This window comes from Lepeophtheirus salmonis, chromosome 5, assembly GCF_016086655.4.
Source record: "Lepeophtheirus salmonis chromosome 5, UVic_Lsal_1.4, whole genome shotgun sequence".
Classification (NCBI taxonomy): Eukaryota; Metazoa; Arthropoda; class Copepoda; order Siphonostomatoida; family Caligidae; genus Lepeophtheirus; species Lepeophtheirus salmonis.
The window spans coordinates 45,730,084-45,740,081 of record NC_052135.2 but is presented as its reverse complement, the minus strand read 5'-3'; positions in this window follow the sequence as shown (position 1 = coordinate 45,740,081).

Genomic DNA, 9,998 nt, shown 5'->3' with positions numbered 1-9,998 from the left:
CAATTTGTTGGCTACTTTTTAAGTCACACTTAAATTACAAAAATTCATAATCACGATTATAATGGAAATGGCTGGATCGGCGCCAAATTAAATCCATTATGTAGATCAAAGGAAGTTTTATACAATAATAAACTTTCTTCCTGGATTTTTCAATCCCTTCCAGAAGTTTGAGTACAAAGCTTATAATTGACCGAAATATGCCTACGATATATTGGGCTGTAAAAAAATAATTGGGAATTTACTGTTTTCTTGTTTTTTGTTCAAGATTGTTGTTATATTAACTCATTACAAATATAAAAGACTCAATATTTTAGTAATATCATTTGACAAATTATGGCTCTCATAATTCATATTCGAAATTCCGGAATGCCTGAAAATATACAAGAATGTTTGTTTCATGGAGTCTTGAGTCGTTATTTGATTTTTTTTTTTTTTTTTTTTTTTTTTGCTCCAATACGGCTTTTCAAATATAATTTATTATAGGACTTTTTTTTTATCTTTAATTAAATTTTGCTGCACCTCCGGGAGATTAACCTTTTCTGTACCAAAAAGGGGTCAAAACGGATCCCACTGTTACTTATTTCATAATCATCATTAAACTATTACAAATTTATAATTGATTCTTTCCATGTTCTATCTTGACATATTATTCACTTTCTTCTGAAAATTTTAATTTTTCAAATAGTTAGTTTTGAGTTATTTAGTCAAAAATATCCATGGTCAAACAGTGACCCAGTTTTAGATGAATACATATCTTTCTTACTCTGTTATTTTAACCTTGAATAAATTTTGACAATGATAATGTCTAAGAAGTACGTCAGGTGTAAACACTTTTTTGCAATTTATGGAATGATCCAACCCTATTTTAATGAGCTGGTTTTCTTGTATAAATTACGAGAGTGTCTGAAACTCAGGGTTATGTGACTCGCCTGGGCCTTTCTAAACCTCCTCAAATTTAGGTCTAATGTGTTGGACCGGTGCTGTTCAGAAGGCCATAATTCCGCTTATAGTGGACCAATCTCCGAATGAAGTTTTGGATTATTGAAAAGATTAAATTTTCAAGAAATTTGTTTGAAGTTCATTTTTTTGCACCTGAAATAAACGAAATTTCAATTTTCCCCTATTTCTTTTTTTTCCCATAACTTTTTTGATTTTCAATAAATTTAGAAAACGTATTTATTGCTATAGTTGTTTTTTGAAACGCCAATCTCTTTTTGATAAATAATTAAAACTTCTATCTAATCTCCTTGAGCTGCAAAAAACGATTTTTGTGTTTCGGGTATAGCATAAGCCCCCTCATATATGACTCTCCCCCAAAAAAACAAAATCGACACCCCCGTCTTAGCTTGTCCAAGCTCAAAAGAGGGACCATGCATCATTTCAGTCCCCTGGATTTTACAGTGCGGTAATGTATAAAGGACTTGCACACCCACACATATGATCCTTTATATATATACAGTAGTATTATTGATCTATATTTAAACTCGTATTATATATAATATACATATTTACTGTTGATTAATAAAATAAAATAGGATTCTTATTTAATAATAATATGATTGAAAATTTATATATTTTATAAAATAACAACACGATACAGTCAACCATACCATAAATAGTTTTGCAAAACTTAACATTTTCTTAAAAATGGTCTATTCTTTTATGCAAAAATATATCTTCTTATTCGAATAAATCATTCGGCTTTGTAATTTGATTTTTATTAGAACGTCGTAGGCTCTCTTTCGTAGCTTCTCTTTTAATAGTGCCACTTACCCTATTTGAAGGTCCCTTGTCGTGACTTGTGGCAAAAAATACCACTCAGCAGACAATTGAAATTCCTCTTGGTGAAACGTGAGGTTTTTCCTTTAAAATTTACAAGTCGTTTCTTGTATAAAGGTACGGCTTTAACATCGTAGTGGTATTACCAGATATAATATTGCAAGAGTGGTGCCATAGCCAGCCATTATTTATATAATAGTAAACCCATGGGCGTATTGTTGCCTTTGCTTTTTTGTAGTGAAATGACTGTGTAGCATCCTGGACAATAAAACTGTGATTTTCTGAAAAGTCACCAATTACCACAACTTTATCCTCCGAAGTTTATTCTTTCTATTTGGTTAGAAAATGATTTGGGCCTGTGCAATAAAGTCGTGTTTGTCTAACTTGACTGTTTTTTCAAAGAACGCCCAACAAAATATTATATTGGTTGTAGTGTAGAAGTTAATTCACATAAATCAGTGGATACCTACTGTTGAAATTGTACCTCGTTGTTGATGTTGTTTTCAAATTTGTCGAGTAATATATTTTTATGATTATCAGTAAGTTTATAGGCATCAAAAGTACGAAAGTAGAACGAAGGTAATCCAGGGTTGCATACAGTAGAAGCAATAACATGACAGTACGTTTGGTAAGTTGATTTGGGCCATTATCGATCCTATGATCATAGGTTTAATCTTTTGATGAAAAGTGTAAGCACACAGAGTGTGTACTACTAAAACCAGCAAGAACTCTTTCTGCGTGTTTAGGGGAAACGAACTTTGAAAGTCCAATGCTAAAATTTTGACTTGTATCTTTAAATCTCCCATAAAGTTATATTAAATTGTTCAGAATTCATCGCTTTTGTATGAATTTCTTGCTAGTAGTCTCTCGTATTACAGCATAATGATTTTACAAGGTAACAGTCTGGTTGAATTATTAGAACGATAAATTATTACATCAGGTGCCAATTGTTACGTTTGAATTAATATCAATAAATACACTTCTAACACTTCCAACAGACTGACTCTTTATTTCATGTATTAATACATATTTATACATACTTCCTATTTGCACGTTGATACTTATATCATATCATCTCCCTCCCGAGTTCGATCTTACTCGAATTCTTTTCGAAATTCTGACTCCGGGTTCATGTGTATCCCCATTGTCTTCCACACATTCCATTTCTTTCCCTTTCTTCAGCCTCAAGAAACGTCTAGTTCCCCATATAATTCTTCCTGTATTTAATCGAACTTGGTATTTTCTATTTTTTTCCTTTCCAATAATCCATCCGTCATCCGACCATCGAGTATTCTTGTAATTTTGCACTATCACCTCCATTCCTATTTTCAACTTCGGTAAATCCCTCTTATTATTATAACGGATTTTCTCCTTCTTCCTTTGCTCCTCCATTCTTCTCAAACAGTATTTTGTTCTTTCCGGATCTTGGACCATAGCTCTTCTAATGAATAGGTAAACAAGATCTTTACTTGATGACCAAATAAGATCTCATTTGGTGATATTCCATCTGCCTTTGGAATGTTCCGAAACTCCAGAATTCCATGTTATAATTTATCAGAACTACATTTTCCTCCTGTTTTGACTAATAGATTCTTCATACATTTCACCAAACTCTCAGTATGTCCATTACTTTGCGGAAAATGGAGTGAAGAAGGCCCCCATGTTACTCTTCACATCTTCAAGAATGTCTTAAATTCCCTGGAACTAAACTGAGGGCCTTGATCTTTTCTTATTTTCACAGGAATCCCGGTTTCAGATTTTTTTTTTCTTAATGTCACTATTACTTCTCCCGAAGATGGAACTCTTTTGAATTCCTCTACATATGGATATCCTGAAAGACGATCTCCATATACTGAGTAATGGTTTCCTCCATACTCAAACAAATCTGCAGCCGAGCTCTCAAATGGCTGCATTGGTATCGGGTCCCTCATCATCGTTTCTTCTGGTAAACTAGTTAATCTTTCTATACATTTTCTACATGTTGTAATCATTTCTTCAATATCTGAGTTCATTCCAGGCCTAGCTCTTCTTTTCGTCTTCTCGATACCTTGATGTGAACTGCGCAATCCCTGAAAACATGAACTCTTTTGGAACTACCAGCATATTACCATATAAAACAAGACTATTTTCAGTACTTAAATCATTTAATATCTTGGAAAATGGTTGTACTAAATCGTTTATACTATTGCGTTCAACTGCATTAACTAAATCTTTATATCTTTAATCTTTCAGTGCATCTTCTCTAATATCTTCTATTAATGGATACAAGTGGTTTATGATCCGTAAATGTAGGTAAGCCTGCTAGGTATATGTGACATGTCTTCGTAAGCCCACACTACATCCATACATTATAATTCTGTCATGGAGTATCTTGTTTTAGTACTTGATAGAAATCGGGAGCCACATTGAATTAATTTCCATTCTTCTTTGTGCTTCTGACATAACACATATCCCAATCCATTTATTCTCAATCCATCAGTTTAAAGTTTGGTTCCTAATCTTGGATCAAACGGTACTAGTGTTGGTAGTGAAGTTAAAACTTCTTTAATTCCCTCAATTGAGCCAAAAACAAACATGCTTTATAAGAACAAAAAAACCTTTTTCATTAATATGAAGGAAAATAGTGAGCTGTTGTTGTGTATTTAGATGTCAAAATGGGACTGAAAACAAAAGAACTTAAATCTTTACTGTCGGTGAATAATGTATCACTCTTATGACTAGTTTTATTACATAAGTATATTAGAACCGAATATCTATTAAAAATATGTAATTACAATGTTATTTCAATATACTAAACAATTGATTAACTATTACACTTGTAGGAATAAGATATTTTGATCTAACTGTCCAATTTTTTTGGTCCCTAATCTATCCACAAGATAATTAATTTTACAAATATAGCCATTTATAGGGATTTTCAGTGTGTATTACTTTGATTTAATTCAAATATCACTGACTATCATTGACATCAAGTAGCAGTCTATACAGGTGTTATGCCTTTTTTAAGCCATTTGCTGAACTTTTATCAAGATTTATTGCAAAATTTTCTATTTTATATAGTGAAAATATAAACTACAAGGCACAAGATGAAGGCGCCTCCAATTACGACGCAATGTACACCGTCAGTGAACTCGCTCTATTAAAATACAAAGGGTTTTTTTCTTTTATGCACTTTATGTTACTTAGCAATTATAAAAAAATCAAATAATTGCTGTAAAGTAAAATAATGAAATATTCATTTTGAAAATATATTACATGTCCGTTGTAGAGCAAAAACGGAAGTAAATACTTAGTAATTTAATGTATTATTCCAAATCAATGTGGGTTTTTTTTTGGTTGTTTTTTTAAATTGGTTAATAATAGAAGACTTTTTTCTTCCAAGATCTTAAATATATGTTTGTACAATAGTCCAGCCTTTAGCAGAGAATTTGTTTGTTTGCAGGGACTTATTATACTATTGAAGGAACATAATTCATTACGCTTATCCCTAGTTACATAGGGATTTTTGTCGTTGCTCTTTTTCTAAAAGAAAAATGTTTGAACCAATAACCAGGAACTCAAAATATGAGCCACCACGAAAGGAAAAATTATATTATTCGCTATGAGAGATGAGTTTGAATTGAGCAGGTCTTCAATTCTGGTGTATCGATGATTATGATTCATCATTTTGACGTAATATTTGGGTATATGAATCTGCATCCACCCATTGTTTTAATAAATTCATATATTTTTTCGAACAAATTTTTAGTGAATTTTTTTATTTACCTCATGGAAAAACAAACACGTTTTTACGTAATCTAAACTGATTTTGAGTGTAAGGAAATGGAAAAAAAATTTAGTAGGAGCCCTGTTGAAAATTCCCTTTTTTAGAAATTGCACGCAATTACACATCGTGATGAAAATCGGTTGTATTTTTAGCTCGCCCGTATATTTGAAATTGGTAATCTCAACAATGAATGTTTTCTTACTCATCATTGTCATTTAACTCCTGAGTAGTGAATTTCCTTTTCTACTACATATAATTATATTCAAAACCTGATTTAATATTTGTGTGTGCTCATAAAAGACTTAGAGTAAGACTGAGGATTTTTTGCAGACTTAATGTTGTAAGTCCGGCTTGGACTCAGTGTATAATTAGGGATCGGAATCGAAAAAAATCTAGCAAATGTCCTTATTGACTTCCTTCTCCCCCTCCTCCATTGTAACAGCTGATTGTATCTGATTTAATGAAACGTTATAATAGCTAAACTGCTCTCCTCGAAAACATTCTTCAAATTGTCATAGTTACCATATTGTTTTTCCGTTTCTATATTTTTTTTTATAAGCCGGAAATACAGACAATTGTCATCACAACTTATAATATAAATGTAGTGATTCATTCTGTCTAGAGGTCTCAAAGTTTTCCTACGCAAATTTTGTGTGTCTGAGGTGTAATTTGGGAACTTAAGAGAGCTATTTTATTGTTGTCCATCTGCAAAGAGGAAAACTATCATCTGTTCTTTGGATGGGTCAGACCCACTTATGGATGAGACGGATTAGTAGATCAATTACTACATATATAGTGTAATTTGGGGCAAATTTCCGCAGATAGCAATTTTCTGGAGGGTAATTTTCCTGCGGCAATCCTCATGGGATAGCTATATAATTAGATTTGTAAATTTTCAAAAACAGTAACAACATAGTATTACCACTTTTTCAATAAGGTCTTAAGTTTGTAATAATAGAAGATCATATGTAAGAAATTTGAGCTTTTATCTGTTTGATGATCCATTGGTTATGTATTTGCAATTACATCTATGAAGTTTTTAAGCCAAAATTTGTCAAACTGCTAAAATCAATTATTCTAAAACTCATGACATCAAATATGATACGTATAGCATAAAAGGGTTAACTAAAATACATGTATACAGTGATACCTTCGATACTCCAACATAATTATTTCCAGAATAGCAGTTAGGAATTGATTTGTTCGTTTATCAAAATACGTATTTCTATATTCATATATGTTGTTTTTCAGAAAAATACTCACATCGACTCACTCAAACGACTGCTACACAATAACTGCACTTGAGTATCTATCAACAAGTGCTATTAGATGTGACTAACTTTTATTTACGAGTGCTGCCATCTTCAAGGTTGAGATTGGAAACTTTTCAGATCACCCTTGTATATAACACATTGGCTGAAAAGTTCCGAGCTTCGTATATAGATGGCAATATTTATTTTTTCATTCACCTGATTTTCATTGAGTTTCAACCATCAAAAGAAAGCTGTCAACATTTCATGATCATTTGTACTTTAGTTTTTGAGTTATTATTCTAAGTTTGACGCTACTTTATTTATTTACAAAAAAAACGGTGTAAAAAAAATAATCTCGTTTTTTAATTTTTTTTTTTATGGAAAAAAAATAATGTTCAAGCTAAGCAATGGTTTGAAAACTATTATGGTAACTCTGCTCCATAAATTAAATAAGAAATAAGATTACAATAGCAATTTAAAAAAAAAAAAAAATTTAAATGGCTTATCTTTGCTAACCCCAGACATTTCAGTGAAGTACTTAGTTTTTTAATTATTTATTTCTAAGAAATTTACTAATTATAATCTTGAAACCTGTAAAAAGGTTCTATGAATTCAAATTTGTCTAGCTTCTTGCGGTGAATAAATTATATATTGGGTGGACTAAAATTACATCTTTTTTTATTTAGAAAGAGTTTCAAGTTTGAAGATTATAATATTCAAAGTTCTTAGAAATATATTTCCTGTACACACATGATAGATGAAGTAATCCATCTCAAAGAATGTATTCTGGTAAACCTTTTTGGTTTCCTTTTTAATCAAGGAAAATGGTGTACTATGGTTGTGTTTTTAGATGCTATAATAAAACCGGCTACCCTAACGACTTCAACTTTTAACCCCCACTAAAAATATGCCTATCTTTATTATTATATCTCAAATTATAACATAAATATAACTAAATAACCTATACTCTAAGGCTAGTACATACTGAACTCAAGAAAAGTCTTAACACTATGGATACAATATTATAATTATGATATTGAAATTAGCTCAAAACAAATTTGGGGAAACGAACAGGACTCTATACAAAATTCAAACTGGATTTGATAAAAATATTCAAGAACTTTGATTTGCAAGCAAAGACTTTGGAATTGTTTTTACTTGCATAACAAAGACTTTTTTCTAGCTCTGCTTATAAATTATATACAGCTGAATCCTCTATTAATTCGGATCTCAAAGGACCAACAACAAAAGTCAAAAAAAAAAAAAAAGATACTTCTGCCTTATACAATTAATTATAACATATTAAATAACTAGCTTAGAACTTCCAGAAATATTAATTATAAACATGAATATCTCTTTTAAATGGTCACAACTTATCCAGGCCTAATTAAACGGACATTTTATGTAGTTTTTTTTAATTTTTTTTTTTCAATTCTTCTATTTTTCTTTTTCCTAATTTATCCTGAACAAATTTGACTATTAAAAAAATCTAGCATGTTCAAATTTTTGAAGTCATGAACAGTGTAAGGGGCTTGTGAAAAGACTTTTAAAGGATTGTATTAACTTATATTTATTTACAAAAGTTACAAAATATCCATAATGTTTTGCAGACAAGTATACTTATATAAACAAATAGGTCATTGGTATCTTTGGAAAATAAAAAAGACTCAAATCCAATTAAAATTCTCAAAACCTATTACTTTGATTTCATTTAAATATAGCTGTTTTTCTTTAGCATCCAGTCACAAACAATATTGTAGTGTATCATAGAGGTCTTATAGCTTTTTGTTTTGTTTTAGAAATCAACCATGTTGTAAATGAATAAAACTAATTTTTTTAAGGAACCCCTTGCTTCTATACAACAAAAGGATCGTTTTTTCTTTGGAAATTTGTGCATATTGCTTACTAGCTATGTATATCAACAATCACAATACCTCCAATATGTTGTCATTTTTGTATATTATTGTGCATTCCGTAAGGGCACTGAATATACTCTTGAAAAGTATACAAGTAAGCCATATAGCACCAAATATATTATCCTTAGGTTTTTAAATTCACTATTTGAGCAATTTGAAAATTTTTTGGTTTAAAAATTTAATGAAAGCAATTAGAAATTAGTCAATGAATCATTGAACAGAAATAATTTCAATTTTTTTAACTTATGAATGAGCTTTCTATATAGCAAACGTGTAGTGCATCATTGAAAAAGTGTTGGATTAATTTAAATTAAAACGTATATCTAGTAAAACTTTACATTTGATTATTATGTTCTACCATGAGTGATTTGTGATTTTTGTCGGAAGGGTTTACGAAAATACAGAATTGAATATGAATACTTTCTATTAATCAAGAAATCATTAAATCTAAGGCAATGTGCTACATTATGATATTACTTATTAATTATAGAAAACAACTATTTTTATTTAAATCCTCGAGGTCAAATGACCTCGGTGGTCATTTTTTTTTTATTATATAAAATTAGCTTATACTAAAGGTTCATTGAATTTTTTTAAACTTCATATGAATTTTTAATTCATTATAAAATGTGACTATATAGGCGATGTTCTTTTGACAGAATTTTTGAATGCTACAGTCAATCATAATTTTCTTCCTGATCGTTGGACTTGATCAAAGGAATGGTACCTATAGCTTAGTACCTTGTATGAGACATGTCCCTAAGTCTCTGGTAAGTCTCAAATCATAACCCTCAAGTAAGAAGTAAGTATCAAGCTATAAGAGAAGAATTACATAACTTTATCTGAGATCCCTGCAAATTTGTTTTTTTATCATTTTTGAGAAGAGGCAGAAGGATCCGAATGAGAGTTGAATTTGGTTTTTACAGAGGTTCCTAGCTTGGACTTTGTTTACATAACTATATGTATATAAATATTTTCTTAATTGATTATTTAATAAATGGCAAATGATATTGTATGAGGAATCTTTTATCCTGTAATTATCTTGAAATCGTTGTTAATTTATTAACCTTTCACTCATAAAATAAGTCTCAAGTGATGACCATAAACAATAAAAAGCGACTCGAGTCCAAGTCACTGTGTCTCAAGTCCCATATCTGCCTTGTAGTATGAATCTGTTCCAATTTTATCTACTGGCTTGAAGAAATAGACTTTGCCATCTGAGTTTAGAGCATCCAGGATTGGGCTAAAGGAATAGTTTAAAAGAAACCTTGCACCTCTGTGGTT